Here is a 17,799-nt window from a genome sequence, read left to right as displayed (position 1 = left end):
GAAAGAACCAGTTTGTTACCTTGGAAACGGCTATCGATGTAGATAACCTTTACTCTGGATTATGTTGGTAAATAGCAGGTAGTGCTTCCTGTTCCAGGTGATGGAGGTCAGACATTCTGTAAGCAGGTCATGTTGGTTTATCTTTATGGTGGCAGCGTCTTGGTGTGAGGCACGGCGGTGGCAGTAGCAGCATATGTAGACCGTTTCAACAGCTGCTGTCATTAGCTCACCTTCCTTTGAGAATCCATGAGAGGTTTATGGATGATGCTTTTTCATCCAAAGACTGAAGGTGATGGTGGAGGTGCAGAAACTCATGAGAATATCCAGTGGTGAGCATCACTAACTAAAGAGTTAGCTGTGTTAACCTTAACCCTAATCATAAGTTCTGCTAAAGCGCTAAAACAATATAATACTTAGCACTGTAGCATTAACTTCTACTAACTTCAACCATGTGTCACAAGGAGAACGTGAGGACGCTCTCACCAAAATAAGAGCCTGAACGTAAACGTCTGACTACGAAGAGTTCATAACGGTCAATAATCAAAACTTCAACAAAGACATCAAACTTTATTCAACTGAATGTTTACAAAACAGTCAATTAAATTACATTTTTTATGGAAAAATTAATTTAGGAGAAGCTAAACGATTTCAAAGTTAGCAAAAATGCGGGTGAAAAACAATTTTAAGCATAAACTTTGTAGTGTTCAAACAAAGCAGCAGGGAACAAACCTGTTTGGCTCGGATGAAGAACGCAGCATCTCTGAGCTTCACACACTCAGGTTTTCCTAATTTGAATCCTCTCTGTTGGTTGGAGAGAGGATTTAATCAAGTCTAAGTTGCTTCTTTGAAAGACGTTTCTAAAGCCACAGCGAGCTCCTCATAAAAGTCTGACTGTTTGGAAGCAAATGCTAAAGGTTGGGGGTGAACACACGGCACATAGTGCTGTAATGTTTGTGAAACCAACATGGGGTTTTATTTTTGCAGGCTCCGTTTAAAGGAGGCTTTCTGGTGCAGCGAGTCGCCCGTGTTGTTCTGGGGGCTTAAAGACAGACGGAGCCTGCATGGGTCCTATTATTAGCTCCTCCTGTGGTTTGATGCTGTCGGCGTGTTTTGAGTGAAGCAGCGAAGGAGTAAATTCATTAAATGTCGCATTCAGAGGAGGGATGTTTAACCAGTGTCGTATTTAAAGTTCCGGCTTAGCCAACGATCTGGGGAGGTTTCTGTCTGGTTTGACCACAAAAAAGAAAAAAACTAAACAAAAGAAGCTGCTGCTGCTCTTCATTTTCTGCGGTTTTCCCTCTCTGTTAGCATCAGTATTCATGCCGAGGTTGATGTTTTATTCACCGCTTGTATATTTCACATTCTGTGCATCAGCCACTGCAGGAGAGATGAGCGATGACTGTGTGCTGGGGAGTGAAGCCATCAGCTGCAGGAGGTCGGCCATGACAGGCGTAATTAAAGGGGGAACACCGGCATCCGTTTGCTAACAGTAGACGATTATTTAGCAGCTAAGTGGCTTTGCTGTTAGGGTTTTGCATGAAGACATAATTTACTGTTAATGTGCTGCGAGTTTTGCTGAAGGTCATTTTTCCTTTTATTCCACAGAAATGGCGAAAACAACGATGAGAGTAAATGAGACCACAGTAATCTCTCTCACAGTCGAGCATTTCTACCTCAGGGACGTTCAGGTCGTTTTAATCTTTCATCTGAAAACCAGAATCCGGCTGTAAAATCTCCTCATTCATATTCACACCTACTGTCAGCTGTTGTTTCTCTGCCTGTGATGAAGTTTGATTGCAGATTTAATGAATTCAGATGCTCCGGACCTTGGAGAGAGAAAGGTGTCGTTTGTTTGGTACGTCGTATATTTGCAGGCGGGTTGAAAGGTAACGGTCCAAACTGAAGCTATGGATGAAAACAGAAGAGAACAAAATGCTTTTAATGACACATCGGTGACAAAACTTTACAGGAAAGTCTGTTTTTCCTTCTTCATCTCTAAAATGGATGGACTAACCCAGTGATGTCCAAACCTTTTGTATCAAGAGCCAAAATGTCTCAGCTGAAATCCTCAGGAGCCAAAATGAGTTTTTCCCCCCCATTAAAAATGCAAACAATGGCCCCCACCCCACACTTTGGACACCCTGACCTAAAGGCTTCCCTTGTTTTCATATTTATCGCTTTGTATTTATACTCAAATTCAAAGTTTTCTGTAAAACTTTCAGTCTGTGTAGGAGGGAATAAACGAGGAGAAATGGCGGATTGGAAATGAAAGGAGAAAGAAGTGGAGGAAAGGGCAGGAGAGAGGAAGAGGAGGCACCTGTGTTCAGTCTGATGTGTAATTTGGCTCACATAGGGACAGTTTGGAGGGCAGATGGAGATTCATGAGATGTGAGCAGACATGTTGTGTTTCGCTGTCTGATCCGCGCCCCACGGTGAGCCCACTCGCCCTCAGACGCCGTCCAACGACCAGCTGCAGAGCCGACGCCAAACGGCTTGGCGGGGATTATACTCCGATTAATCCCGGCGCAGTGACTTTGCATCATATCGGAGCCGAGCGTGAGTCAGAACCGGAGCGATGCAGCTGTAATCTGGAAAACGTGCTGCATGTGCAGGACGAGGCGGACAGATGCGCCATGTGATGCAGTCGGAGATACGAGGCTTTTGGCTGATTTTTATTTTTAGTTCAACTCATCTGGGAATTTTATCTCATCAGAGCTGGTAGAGTGCCCCAAAATTTACTCACGCAAAAGTAGCGCCAACATATTTTTACTGAAGTAAAAGTGAAAAGTAGCTGTCCAAGAAATGACCGAAGAGTAAAAATGTATTTGGTAAAAAGTACTGAGATCAAATTATCAACCATTTAATTTTAAAACATTACATAATCAGATGGACATAATATGAAGTGCAAATTTTTTGTATCTCAAGAATCAAAATGACATTAATTCATATAAATAAAAAATAAAATCAGGGAAAAATGTTGTTTTCCCCAAATCAGTTTCTTTTAATAAAACAAACTTATGAGACTTTAACAAAAACTGCAGGTGTGAGTCTGTCTGGTGAAAATATGTTTGATCTTCATTTAGTGGGTAGAAACTTTACTCAGGTAAGAGTAGAGACACGTCATAATAAACTTACTCAAGTTAAAGTACAGCATAGTAAAATATTCCTAAAGGATTTTTAAAAAAAAGTTACTCCAGTAACTGTAACTAGTTACTGCGTGTCTGCTGTGGAGCGATGATGGTTTGTGACTGGATGCCTGCACTGTGTGCGAGTCGCTGTTCATCACGGTGCAGCTGCATGTTAGTCACCTTCATGACTTGTAATCTGCGCCTCAGGCTTGATGGGGAGCAGATATTTTTATAACGCTCAGACTTAACATGACAAACACGAGTCGGACACCAGGAATACAAGGCCACTAGAAACCAACTGCTCTCTGGGTGATTAGACTTTTCACCGCCATGTTGTTGTCAGCTGGCACAACATATGCATTTCTTTTTACTAGATATGCATTTCTGGATTATGCCAGATTAGAAATTGTTTTAGTGTAGGGAGAAAATGCAAGAGAAATGTTTTGTTGTTTACCTCCCGTCCAGAGAACACTTTGCTGCATTCTTGTTGGTTGTGCAGGAGGCTCCACTTCTGCTTTTCAAACCTGTACAGTTGTATAATTGTGCATCTGTTTGCAGCCATTTTTCAGGCGTGAGTGTAAACGTTGAGTTTGAGGGACGGGGCCAGCAGCAGCTTATTTGGATTTAAAGTGACAGAGCCCTAAAACAACTCATTGTAAAAGGAGCTCAAAATAAAGTAAAACCTCGATATCTTAGAATGATTCTGAGCAAAAACAAGTTCAAGGTTATACTAACCTATTCAAAGAATTGCAGTAGGTCACCGTTAAGAAAACAGTGACATGACTTTGATGTACGGCTGTTTCTACTCTGGATGTTGAAATCTGGAATCATAGAAACGGCACTAAGAGACTTTAGTACTTTTCCTAAATCTTCACAAAGTTCCTCAGACCTTTACGTTGTCCTGCGTCCAGGATAATCCAGTAAATTCTGTCAAATATTTTTAGTCAGAGAGGAGCTGCCTGCTGCAGCAAATCAGAAGCACTAACCAAGTTAGAGAAGCTAACCGGCTTTGTTGATATGAAGCTGATGACTTACTAGGAACATCAGCAGCAGTTAAAGGATAAACCTGTTTGTTTAACTTTAACCGTGAAATGAAAGAAATCTACAATAAATGTTACGTTTGACCAAAATCTTCCACGGTGGAAACAGAACAGTTCAAATAAAGCTTTAAAAACATAAAGTATTGACTTTGCTGCTGATGATGAGTGCAGGCAAAATGATCTGGGATAAGCAGAAAACAGATAAAACTCCCACAAACTGTGTGTGTTAAAAAATGTCGCATCGTTTTACACCGGCTTTAAAAGCACGACGTTCCCTGTCATCCTAAAAGCTGCATTATGTCCCCGTTTATATTCCTGACTTCATCACATGAACCGTGTCCCTATGAAATCACGTGAGGAGCAGATTCCTCCGTCCTGCACACACTCGATGTATAAATCATGTTAAAACACTTAGAGGGTGTGTGTTTCTAGACTGCAGTCCATAAATTATTGATCTGACCTACTTTGACTGAGCCCTGCTGATAAAGCCTCTAAAGTGAAACCTCTCAGCCTTAATGAAGGAAACCAGGCCTAACACACACACCACAGCCTGGCGGTTCGGAGGATCTGGGCTGGAATGATGCTGTTGTTTCATCTGGTGGAGTCTCAGAACACGCTGACCTGCTTTTTCTGCTGCACCTTCATCATAATGTGGGTTTATTGAAGCCAGTTGCTATAAAATGATGTCTTCGTTACTGACGGACAAGATCACAAAGCTGTTCGTTAGCTGAGGATTGAAACGACCAATGGTGGTGAAGTAATGAGTAATCATCAACTAATTTAGGGATCAATAAAGGATACAGACTCAAAAAAGGCCATTTGCTGAAAAAAACGATTTTTAAAAAATCTTTATAATGATAGCGGCACAAACGTAAAGTTTTAACACCACATCTCGATTGATTTTTGTAAAGTTGAAGGGGCTGGTTGACCTTTGATGACCTCTGGAAACATTTAATAAAATCTTTAAAATAACAGCGGCACAAATTAAAACATTTGACACCGTTAAAGTTTAATTTGAAGACTTCACTCAGTTATTAAACGTCGGATTTTTGCTTTTCTCGCGGCAGAGCTTCTGCTTCTGGGTGAGGAGACGTCACTCAGGGGAAACCAACCAATCAGGGCACACTTAGGATGACGCTGTTTCTCGTTCCACCTTTGTTTAGTTTACCATAATAACTAAAGCAAACTCACCGTTTGGGAGATGTGAGTGTTTGTGATCATATTTGTGCTGCGTGTGAAATGTTCGGCGGTTCTAATCAGTATTCTGGGAGTCGTTACCGGTCCGTCCCTCTTCTCTGTCCCCCATTACTGGCAGGAAATCTAATCAAAGCCGACGCTGCAGAGGAGCAGATAGTCAATATGAGATACAGAAGATGTCTATCCGCTGACGCTTTTCAATTTTCCCCTTGTTTATTGGGCCATTCCAGCTGGTGGTGGTATTAATTTTATTTTTTGCTGTGCAGTGGGACTGAATGTTTGGAGGCTGTTTGTTTGAATTCACTATTGATTTTAGCAGAACGGAGCCACCGACTGTTTTTCCTTCTTCTTTATAGTAGTTTTAGCTTTTAGCTTTGAGTCGGACATTAATCCCCATCACTAACGGCGATAAATGAGTTTCAGGCGGCGGCGTTTAGGAAAATCTGTTTCCTTGAGGCTGCGGATAGACTGAGCTGCTGCTGAACACCTTCAGCGTCCATTTTTCTGTTTTCTGCAGCCATTCCCTCTGACAAACTGCCTTTAGCTTTTCTTAATGCTTTCGTTTCACGTTTCTCCTTTCTGACGGGTTAAAGCAGCTCAACTGAGCGCTGATACACTTGTGTGCTCAGTTTGCAAACACACACAAATCAGATTTAGTTTTTTATCTACAAGTTTTCCAAACTGATTTTGATCCAAAATCGCAGCAATCGGCAACAAATTGAAGATCCAAAATGCTGCAAACTGAATCCTGAATTAACTTTAATCATTTAATCAACTGCACTGAAAATAAATGTAATTATTCAGTGAGTTTGTGCTTCCCCAAGAAAATGTATTAAAAACCAGCATCCAAACTCTGGGCTGCAACTATTATTATTTTAGTAATTGATTATTCAGATGATTAATTGGAAAAAATAGCACATTCTGCTAATTTTTCATTTAACCACATAAGCCTTTTTATAAAATAAATACATTAAAGATGCAAACAAAGAAATTATTTTTTAAATGAGTTTTATTGCCTGAATGCTGTAACATATCCCTTTTAGTTTGATCATTTTAGAAGCTCTTCCTGCTTTACTCAACATTCAGGGTATTTCTGATCTGGTGATTATTTTTGGATTATTTTTCATAACTGGATACCAAAATATTTAATAATATTCTTTTAATTATTTTGTTACAGAATTTGAACCAGGTGAAGCTAAAACTGCCACTGCAGGAGTTTTGTTTAGAACATATATTTTTTGTGCAGTTTTGGCTGAATTATTATTGAGTGTGTTTTTTTAGACTGTATATTCCACTTAAAGTTTAATCAAACACTGAATTAGTTGGCATTTATTCCAATAATCTATTAATTACGACTAGTTTGATTAATCGTTTCAGGCCAAAATATAAATAAGCCTGAAATCGACAGACCGTCTGGGTAAAAAAACAAACTTATTTCCATTTAGCACATTTTTTTTCATAATTTCAAATCCCGCAATTTTATGGTTAATGAAAACACAGCCACCGTTTCCAGAGACAGAAATGAAGGACGGACTCCTTTAACTCAAGCAGGAAGCTGCAGAAACTGTGGCTAAAAAGATGCTCCGCTTTTCACACCTCCCACATTCTCAGAATAAAAACCAGAATCTGAATCACGTCTAATGAGAGGCGCCATTTAAAGCAGAAACCGCTTTAATGCGGCTGTTTTCTACTCTTAATTAACTGACCTCAGCGGAGCCTCAACTGACGGTTTCTGTCATCAAATGGATGAAAGGAGAAACGTCGTGTTCATGAAGCTCTCTCTCTCTCACACACACACACACACACACTCTCTCTCTCTCTATCAGCAGGCGGCAGCGTGAAACTGAGCTGTAATAACTACCATCAATACTGATTTCCAGAGCTTGACACCACCATTATTACACCGACGCAGCGGCGCTGGGTAAACACTGCGATAACGCATCTTCCTGTTCTGTTATGTTTCAGTAAAAGTCAAGTCTGGTGCAGATGTGAAGGTTCATTGGGAGGAGAAACCTCACAACTGAAGCAGAAATTAGAAATGTGTGTGTGCGTGTGTGTGTGTGTGTGAGAGTGTGCGGGGGTGTGTGTGTGTGTGTGTGTGAGTCCTTTTCTTGCCTATTTCCTGGTCTTTGTATTCAGTTTCAGTATTTTTACCTGAAAGCACACAAAGCTTGTGATGCACAGAAAATGCAAAGAAAAAATTTAACACTGAAAGAGCAAAACATAAAAAAATCAATCTTCTAGATGTCTTTTTGGTTTTATTATAAGTAAATAAAATATTTATTTACTTACTTTAATGTATTTTTTGCTTAAAGTAAAACAAAAAGTATTAGTAGGAATAAAAGAATATCAGTCATTAGTATTAATAATAACTAGAAACTAGATCAGGCCTGGAAGTTAGAGCACATCACCCTGTTCTACATCACCCAGTTCTACGTCACCCAGTTCTACATCACCCACACGGTTCTATGTCACCCAGTTCTACATCACAGTTCTATGTCACACAGTTCTACGTCACCCACACAGTTCTATGTCACCCAGTTCTACGTCACACAGTTCTACATCACCCAGTTCTACATCACCCAGTTCTGCATCACCCAGTTCTACATAACCCACACAGTTCTATGTCACCCAGTTCTACATAACCCAGTTCTACATCACAGTTCTACGTCACCCAGTTCTACGTCAACCAGTTCTACGTCATCCAGTTCTACATCACCCAGTTCTACATAACCCACACAGTTCTATGTCATCCAGTTCTACATCACCCAGTTCTACATAACCCACACAGTTCTATGTCATCCAGTTCTACGTCACCCAGTTCTACATCACAGTTCTACATAACCCAGTTCTGTCATCCATTTCTACGTCACCCAGTTCTACATCACAGTTCTGTCACACAGTTCTACATCACAGTTCTACGTCACCCAGTTCTACATCACCCAGTTCTACGTCACCCACAGTTCTATGTCATCCAGTTCTACATCACACAGTTCTACATCACAGTTCTACGTCACCCACACAGTTCTATGTCATCCAGTTCTACATAACCCAGTTCTACATCACAGTTCTACATAACCCAGTTCTGTCATCCATTTCTACGTCACCCAGTTCTACATCACAGTTCTACATAACCCAGTTCTGTCATCCATTTCTACGTCACCCAGTTCTACATCACAGTTCTACATAACCCAGTTCTGTCATCCATTTCTACGTCACCCAGTTCTACATCACAGTTCTGTCACACAGTTCTACATCACAGTTCTACGTCACCCAGTTCTACGTCACCCACAGTTCTATGTCATCCAGTTCTACATCACACAGTTCTACGTCATCCAGTTCTACGTCATCCAGTTCTACATCACAGTTCTACGTCACCCACACAGTTCTATGTCACCCAGTTCTACGTCACCCACACAGTTCTGTCATCCAGTTCTACATCACACAGTTCTACGTCATCCAGTTCTACGTCATCCAGTTCTACATCACAGTTCTACGTCACCCACACAGTTCTATGTCACCCAGTTCTACGTCACCCACACAGTTCTATGTCACCCAGTTCTACGTCACCCACACAGTTCTGTCATCCAGTTCTACATCACACAGTTCTACGTCACCCAGTTCTACGTGATCTATTTCTACATCACAGTTCTACATTACCCGGTTCTACATCACCCAGTTCTACATCACCCACACAGTTCTATGTCATCCAGTTCTACATCACACAGTTCTACGTCACCCAGTTCTACGTGATCTATTTCTACATCACAGTTCTACATTACCCGGTTCTACATCACCCAGTTCTACATCACCCAGCTCTACAATCGTTCCACTGGCTGCCTGTATCTTAGACACTTTATGTTAGTTTATAAATCTCTGAACAGTTTAGCACCATAATAAATTAAAGATCTGCTGCTGGTGTTGCATGAACCTTCCAGACCTCTCAGGTCTTCTGGTTCTGCTCTGCATCCTCAGAACCAGAACCAAACATGGTGAAGCAGCATTCAGCTTCTATGCACCCCAAATCTGGAACAAACTTCCAGAAAACTGTATTTTGAAACAAATGAAGAAATAATCAATAATCTGATGTGTAACTATATCAGATGGAACCATTGTTTCAGTTGTTAACTGTTTCTATTACTTTGTATTTTTGTTTTTATGATGTGAAGCACTTTGCCTTGTTGCTGAAAGGTGCTCTAAAAATTAAATTAGATTTGAATAAAAAAAAAATACAGAAATTCAAAAATGTATTTTTATTACAAATAAAAAAAGGAAATCTGATATTTAACCACATATTACTCGGGTAATATGTAAATATTTCAGGAAATCCACAGTAAATTCAGCTGCCAGTGAAAGACGTTCATATATAAAAATGACTGTAATTGTTGGTGTTCAGGATGGAAAACATTTAATGTTCCTGGTCCTTTAAGCAGCTTCATTCATGCCCCTGAAAACAGAGATAATTCAGAATAATGATGAAGGATTTAATCTCCCTCATCATTAATTTCATGTGTTCAGTTGCTCCATCTTTGTCTCATCACGGCTCTCAGATTGCGGCACGTTTTCCTCGGGCTCACAGAGCCAGCTGGTCCTCACCCATCCCCCCCCCGTTTACCGAGCTCTACATCGAAGGACACACACACACACACACACACACACACACACACACACACACACACACACACAAACGTCTCTCCCTCTACACACTCTACTCCGCTGTTACATAAGAAGCATGCAGAAGCTTACAAATCAGATTATAATCGCCACAAGCCATACTCTCAAAGAGGATAGAGGTTAGTGAAGCAGCGTGGCCAACAGGAAGGCCATGCTGATTGGTAGCTTGGTTTCTAGTGCAAATATCTCAACACACTCGAAATAAAACAAAACTAACTTACAAGCAAGAAATATAAGCTTGTTTTAAGCCAATAATTCTTTAATATTGGTGATATTAGGAGTTTATTTAACTTCTAACATAGAAAAATGCCGTTATAAGTACTTTGTCATCAATATTAAGGAATCATTGACTAGTTTTATCTTATTTCAAGTGTTTTAAGATATTTGTACCATAAACTAAACCAAAATTACTTGGTAAGATTTTGCCCAGTTTGTCTGAACTACATTTATCGAACATAATGCAGAAATGACCAAACTAAGTGTCTAAATCAGGGATGTCCAAACTTTCTGCTCATACAGGCCAAAATCATCTGGTCAGGATCACTTATTGCCAAAAAATATATCACCCATAAAACGATTTAAAATTAAATTTTAGCTTAATAAAAAGCAGATTTTGGTCCTTTAGAGCAGTGTTTCCCAACCCTGGTCCTCAAGGCACACTGACCTGCACGTTTTAGATGTTTCCCTGCTTCAGCACACATGATTTCAATTGATGGCTGATTAACAGGGTTCTGCTGAATTGCAATCATCTGAATGGGGCGTGTTGAAGCAGGGGAAGATCTAAAACGTGCAGGTCAGTGAGCCTTGAGGACCAGGGTTGGGAAACGCTGCTTTAGAGTAAACGTCACTAAACAGATGTGTTCCTGTTTGCTATGCAAAACGTCTGGTAATAAAAAGATGAACACATTTTCCATAAGAACACAATTAGCCCAGCGACCACATACAGCCGTTGGCCTGCAGTCTGGACACCCCTGATGTAAACGAAGGCGGATGTTTATATTTTATCTCCTCCGTTGCCTGGATTAGGGCTGCATGTTCTGTGGGATTACCGCCACCCTGAACCAGCTGCAGTGGGATCATTTAAGCGTAACCAGGAGTGGTTTTTGATTGGTCCAGTGGACAGATCTGTTCTCAGGTCAGCCAGCGTGATTACAGCTCTGCTGCTAATTAAGGGCTTAATGTGCTGGACGTCCCGACGTATCCGGGGTATCTGAGGTCCCCGCTGAACCCTGGCAGTCAGACCTGTTGCTCCGCAGTGGAGGATGGATACAGACCAGCTTCACCTCGCTAAAGTATTCAAAGGTTTTCACATTTCAACAGATTATTTCCCGTAGATTCAGTTTGATTTGAGACCAAAGTTATAACATTTGTTACATTTTCAGCTGATTCAGTTTGCTTTCTCACTGTACTGCATCAAATGACCCAGACTAAATGAGAAACCTGTTTCCCTCCTCACCTGTGGGGGCGCTGCACCAAGAACCACTGAAGGAATCAACTCACTGAGCGCCGTCACGGCACAATCTGTTCAGAACCTTTGGCTCGTTTATGCATTCGCTGAAGAAATACTAACAGATTATTTTTAAAATGCTCATCAACAAAATACAACATATTTACTTATATTCATCAAAATTCTATTTGTTATAAAATTACATATTTTCCTAGACAAAGTTAGAATTTAGTTAAAAGATTGTAAGTAGAAAATTGTGTATTGGACTTACGGGACTGATGGCTGAATCCAGGACTTTTACTCAAGTAAGAGTAGAAATACTTCAAAATAAAAGTACTCAAGTAAAAGTAAAAAGTCAAGTATAGTAAAAATACTCTAATTTTTATTTTTTCAGAAAAGTCACTCAAGTAAATGTAACTGAGTTAACTAGTTACTACCCCAGTCTGGTTTTGGTAAATGTAACAGGAGTGAGAGTCTGTCTGTCAGAGAACATCTGGATTTATACTCAGATTAAAACCATGCGACGCTGTTTAGTGCTCAGGTGACGCTAATCTGCATCGGTTACAGTGGGTTTTAATTATGGCCATAAAACTAAAAGAGGAGCAATAAAAAGTCACTATTAAGATTTTAATTAGCAAAGTAAAACTAATTTTAAAAAGATGCAGCCCTTCAGTACTTTGTGTAGATTTATTCCATAAAATCCAGATGAACGTTGAGCTGCAGCAGCAGCAGGAAGCAGGACTGAGGGTGTTGTAATGCTCTCAGGTCCTCCTGGTTATTGTCCAACAGCAGGACCTGTCCTCCCGACAGCCTCACTAATCGCTCCCGTCATTTTTAATCTCCCTCCTCCACCGTCAGTGTATTTAAGGCAGGGACCTCCATGTGCCCAGCCTGGATTAGACGGGTGAGCAGGGATCGAGGAGGGGCCGGTGGGAGGCGGCTACATGCACATTGGGCCCCATGTGACCAAAGCTAACGCTAAAACGCTGTTTTTCATAGAAAACAGATTCATGTGAAACGCGGTGAGGCAGAAAATATTGAGAGATTATGTTTATTAACTGGTTAATTTGATGAGCTCAGTGGGTCAACGTCTTTCCTAAGTGGTCATTTCACTTCCAGCTTCGTCCTGGACAAGGCGTTGGAATGAGAGGGTGAACGTAGGTCAACGTAAGGAGCATTGAGGTGTAATTAGAAACGCATCTTATACATTCTGTTCATTTCACCACGGCTGATATTCATGGAGCTATTTATGAAACTCCACCAATAATTTGTGTTATTTAATCCGTCAGTGGAGAGAAAAAGTTATGGATCATTCTTCAAAATCATGTGTTCATCATCATATCCATTCAATTAGAAATGTCATTATTTCAAACTAAATATTTAATAAGCAAGCAAAATATTTAGTTCCCAATATTGAGATTTAATCTAAATATTTTGCCTGTGATTAAAAGATTTAGATTAAATTAAAATATATAGTTTTGTAACTAAATATTTAGTTCCAATCAAAATATTTTTGCTTTAACTAAATATTTAGCTTGCTAAAAATATTTAACACCAAACTAAATATTTATTTCTAAGATATCTAAATGTATATCTAGCCCAGAGATAAATATTTAGCTAATATGCAAATTCACTTGCCAGGAAGATGAAGAGCACTTTCAAAATAAAAGCTGGGTTCTGTGAAACTTTATACAAGCTTCTGGTGAGACTGAATAGCTTCAGTGCTGATGCGGTTTTGCTGTAGATCCATTTGTAAACATCTATATTGCTTTTAAAATGGCTCATCGTTTGTTTTTAGCTGAAATGTTCTAAAAGAGGAAAACAAACGACGATAAAGAGACATGAAGCGATTCAGTCTCTACACTGATATGAAGAGTTTTATTCTGCCATATGTTCTTCATCTTCTAAGGTTCTGCAGGCTGCATGTCTTTAAAAGGTTTTTTTCTCTGTTCAGTCTTTAAAGTGACAATAGCAGCACGTTTGCCCAAACTACGGAAGCAGATAAGAGGAAAACTGCAGATGGAGCGATAACAGAAGTCCAGCCAAGAGGCGACACAGAACCAGAGAGATCAAATCAAATTCTCTGGATTTTTACCTGAAAATGATGAAAAACTGAAAACAGCCGGTCAGTATTTTTACCAGCTTGAGAGCTCGGACCCTGCAGCAGCGGCTTCACTAAAAAACAGAACATTATGTACTAACCTGACAACAAAGCACTCAAACTCTGCAGCATGTAGTTGATAAGATTCAGAGGTAAAATTCTGCTGAGTCAGAACCACAATCAGCTTTAATCGCCAGGAAATTTTAATTTGGTTCCACTTGGTTCTCAATTAAGACATTTAATTATGAATTGTATAAAAATAATTGTTGGAAATTAAAGTTTTTGTGGCAAATATGTGTATACACAGTGTTTTTACAAAAGAGGAGGAGGAGGTTGTCATTAGAGAGACGCTGTGGAGGAAGAAACTGTCTGCTGCGTCGATTTGACGGCCTAAACAGTTTGTGTCCAGGATGTGTGTGGTCTGCAGAGATGTTAGCTTCCCCTTTTCTGACTACAGACTAGTAAAAGGCCGGGCAGACTGAATAATGGACGTGGGTAGGCCTGTCATAATAACCATAAATTGTTCCAGAAGTTATTGCGATAAACAATAACGTTGTTGACAATAGCATAATAATCCTCGACACGTTCTCAAAGATCAATAAACTTTAAATGTTGATGATTATTTAATACTGAAAGTGGAAGATGTTTCAAATATGCAAAATAAAACAAATAAAATAAACGATGACGTCTCTGTAAACTAAATTTGTCCCTCAGAAAAAAGGGGATGGTTCAGACTAAAACACCAGGTTGAAGATTTTTATCATCGTTTCTTAAAGAGTGTGTTTCAGTTTATCATGCTCTTAATTGATTAATTGATTAATTGCTGATTGCGACGGACCTGACCATGTAGAAGATGACAGGGTGGCGCTTCATGGTGAAAAGTCATTTGCAGCATTTTCGTCTGACGATCTGTAAAAGGCATTTAGAGAAGGATTACTTTCTTTTTTGCATAATTGTAGAAATCCTATGAATTTTTAAGCTGGTGTGAAGGCAACAACCCTGATCTTCAATATTTGCTGCTTTTGAATCATCCAAGATCAAATTAAGAGAATAAAATCAAAGAGGGAAGAAAAAAATCAACAAAGCTGAAAGTATTAAGCTGCATGCAGCTTCACTTTATTCAAGCAATTTAGAGAAATGCCAAAGCAGATGCAGGCAGAGATCACACCAGGCCCTGGGCTCATGCACTGCAGATATTATATTGTAATATTGTTGCTTCATGTTCTGTGAACTGCATAATCTATTCCGGAAGTTGAGTTTAAGCTGCAGATGCTCTGTGTGTCACACTGTGCCTCAGCCTTTTAATAGCATTATGAGAGCGTGTCTCACACAGGTGTGAAGGAGCCGCAGTTTAAACTCTGCTGCTGCTGCGTGTGCCAGGAGCGTTTCCACTAAGCTGCATGGGCAGATCTCCGTTTCTGCAGAGAAAATACCTGAAGGCGGCCTGCAGGTGAAGCGGCGCTGCTGAATAAATACCACAGAGCTGCACACAAATACCAGCCAAACGGCGCTTTACCGAGAGATTCAGGGCAGGAGAGATCCGTTTATACGTGAGAAAATTAAATGTTATAGGAAAAAAAACGCTGAATAAAAACGACACTACAATAAATAAGTGAATTAAATACAAACAGAACTAGCTGGTCAGTTGACAATTTGTGTGAAAAATAAAATACACATGTTTTTGTTCAAATTTGTTGATTATTTTTGCCTCTTTCAATCAAAGAGCTGATATTTACAGTAGAATATAGTTCAATACGGCTTCATACAGTGAGATTATAGATTACTGTCAACAGAAATCCTTAGATGTGACAATTAGGACTGGATTAATTGGATTAATGGTGATTATTATTGAAATTATCGATTAATTATTGACGGGTGCATACAGACTCTAAAAAATGCCTTTTGCTGAAAAAACAGGACAATTAGAGCAATAATTAGGCCAAAACTGTACAAAAATGCATTTTGGATTTAAGACAATAATAAAAAACTTTTGATATTAGAAGTATTTTGCACCTGCAGATTCATCTGTTGCTACAAATGATCAGGCAATCACCACAGAAATGCTTCAATCTTGCATTTTAGGTAGTAAAATGTTTACTTTCTCATTCAAAAGTAACTTTTTATTGTAGTTTATTATATAAAAGACAGAAAAAATCTGCAGAAAGTGCCAATTTTTAAAAATCCAAATAATCAATTAATTATCAGAATAATCAACGACTAAAATAATCGTTAGTTGTAACCCTAGAAAGGATTGCTAAACATATTTTGAATTAGAGTGACAGAAAATGTCATGAATATCAAAAATATTTGTGGAAAATTGCATATTTCCTGCCTTTATAGTCCAACAGCAGAATTAGCACTAACACTCGTTTTCTATTCATTGCTGGACAAATGTGACGCAGAGTGGAGCTAATTTTCTAATGTTTGACTAGAGTTTTGTACATTGTGACATTTTGAAGCACTTTGTGATGTTTAAAATTGCTCATTGTGCGTCAGGCTGAAGATATCGCTTTTAAACAGACACAAGTTTCTGCAGTTTCTGCAGCAGTGACTCATATCCTGTCGGTGAGAATCAAACAGGGGAGTGTGTGTGTGTGTGTGTGTGTGTGTGTGTGTGTGTGTGCATGTTGACTACAGCCTGCCTGGAGAACACACTTCTTTCTGTACTTTAGTTACAACCATTTAAGATAATAATTTTGATTGACTGTTTGATTTTATCTGGTATATTTACAACATACTATATTGTAAATATACCGGATTTAGCAAAATGCTAATTTCCATCTGTAGTCACATGAAACACACACAACATATAAACATTGATGTAATTAAATAATATTAATCATAATTAACAGCAGTGTTGCGCTGAAAACTATGGAAAACCTCCCCTTTCTTTGTGGCTCAGCTAGCTGATGAGTTAGCATAAGATTTTTAATGTCAAGCAAAGAAAAATCTGAGAATGTTGATTCAAAAATCAGAATAGAAATCCTGCCATGTCTTCAAGGTTACTTTTGATGTGCTGCTCTGCAGAATAGTTCATCTATAGTGACAACAACGGTGTGTAATTCACAGTGTCCTACTGCATCATTACCGGGTCTCTTACTTATCTGGAGCGTCACCATCCTGTTTGCTTTTAAATCTTATTAATGGATCAATGGATTAAACGACAATCTGGGAAGAAAATTTTAATCCTCTGTTAATGCTCAAAAGAGCTCAGATAATTATTAGCTGGTTTTATGAGAAAGTAGTTAATGGTTCAAGCATTCAGCATGCTGAGTGAAGTGAAGCATTTCCATAGTATTGCATTAGATTAGACAATATTATTCCTGAGTTGTTGCTGCAACCAGCATCAGATTTGTGTTCCAGTGGAGAACATGCTCAGTTTCATCTCGCGTTTAAAGCACGTTTTTTTTTTTTTTTTTTGAGAATTTGTTGACGAACTTTTTTCAAATCCTGCATGTACAGTAGAAGAAGAACATGCAAACTGAACTTAGCAACATATGATTACAACCCATATTCCCCAAATATGTAATTGTGTCCTTTAGCGATGACACTTGGCCTTCAGCAGATGTTTTTGTTTTCATAGTTTGTTTCTTCTGGTTGATTTGTTGTTTTTGCATTTCTGTTACTCTCTGATTATTGAGCTCAACTCATAAGTTTTAAAGGTTTTAATTCACCAGTAGCTTGACAGGAAGAAGGACAGAGAGCATAGATGAGCGTAGATGATGTTCAGTTATCGAACTGTGTTGAGGCCTGTAGTCCTCAACACAGGGCCTGTAGTCCCTGCATACAGCGCGGCGCCATGTGGCGCCCGCTCCCCATCATTTTTGTTCAAACGAGCTGATTAGCCGAATCTATCTCCGTCGTGCAGAGAGCTGCGATGTCTCTTTTGCACCAGTGCTGTTATTTCCCTGCAGCCAGCTGATCTGCTTCGGGTTCACTTCACTCTGCTGTCTCTGCTGCTCGCTTCACCTTGTGGTGTCCTTCCCTGGAAAGCAGATTCAGCCAGAGGAACGTGGGCGCCGCGCCGTTAGCATCATGGCTGTGCAACAGCGCGTCGGCTGCTGAGTGAGACGCTTTAACAGAGTCCCCTGTGCCTTTAAGGGACTGAATATTATAGGTCACAGTGAAAAATAGACATCACTGTTTTGGGTTTTGTAAGCCTGTCATAGAGAATAAAACTGGGTGTTCATTTTTCATATTTTCACCATATAA

General features: G+C 39.5%; 1 protein-coding gene and 1 long non-coding RNA gene across 10 annotated transcripts in view; one reads left to right on the top strand and one right to left on the bottom strand.

Annotated features, from left to right (window-relative positions):
* sh3gl2a (SH3 domain containing GRB2 like 2a, endophilin A1) overlaps nucleotides 1–17,799 on the top strand; it is a 39,545-nt gene that overhangs the window by 7,057 nt on the left and 14,689 nt on the right. The window lies entirely within an intron of this gene.
* LOC103472963 (uncharacterized) overlaps nucleotides 548–17,799 on the bottom strand; it is a 68,607-nt gene continuing 51,355 nt past the window's right edge. For 3 of the 6 annotated variants that reach the window (XR_014089233.1, XR_534952.3, XR_534956.3), the window contains 2 exons: nucleotides 14,426–14,496; nucleotides 548–1,905 (listed from right to left, as the gene is read on the bottom strand). This is a non-coding gene — a long non-coding RNA (uncharacterized LOC103472963). The remainder of the gene's footprint in view (nucleotides 1,906–14,425; nucleotides 14,497–17,799) is intronic. The other 3 variants (XR_534957.3, XR_014089234.1, XR_014089237.1) reach the window with 1 other exon arrangement.

This window comes from Poecilia reticulata, chromosome 1, assembly GCF_904066995.2.
Source record: "Poecilia reticulata chromosome 1, P_reticulata-male-v2, whole genome shotgun sequence".
Lineage (NCBI taxonomy): Eukaryota > Metazoa > Chordata > Actinopteri > Cyprinodontiformes > Poeciliidae > Poecilia > Poecilia reticulata.
This window is presented reverse-complemented; position numbering and strand designations above follow the sequence as displayed.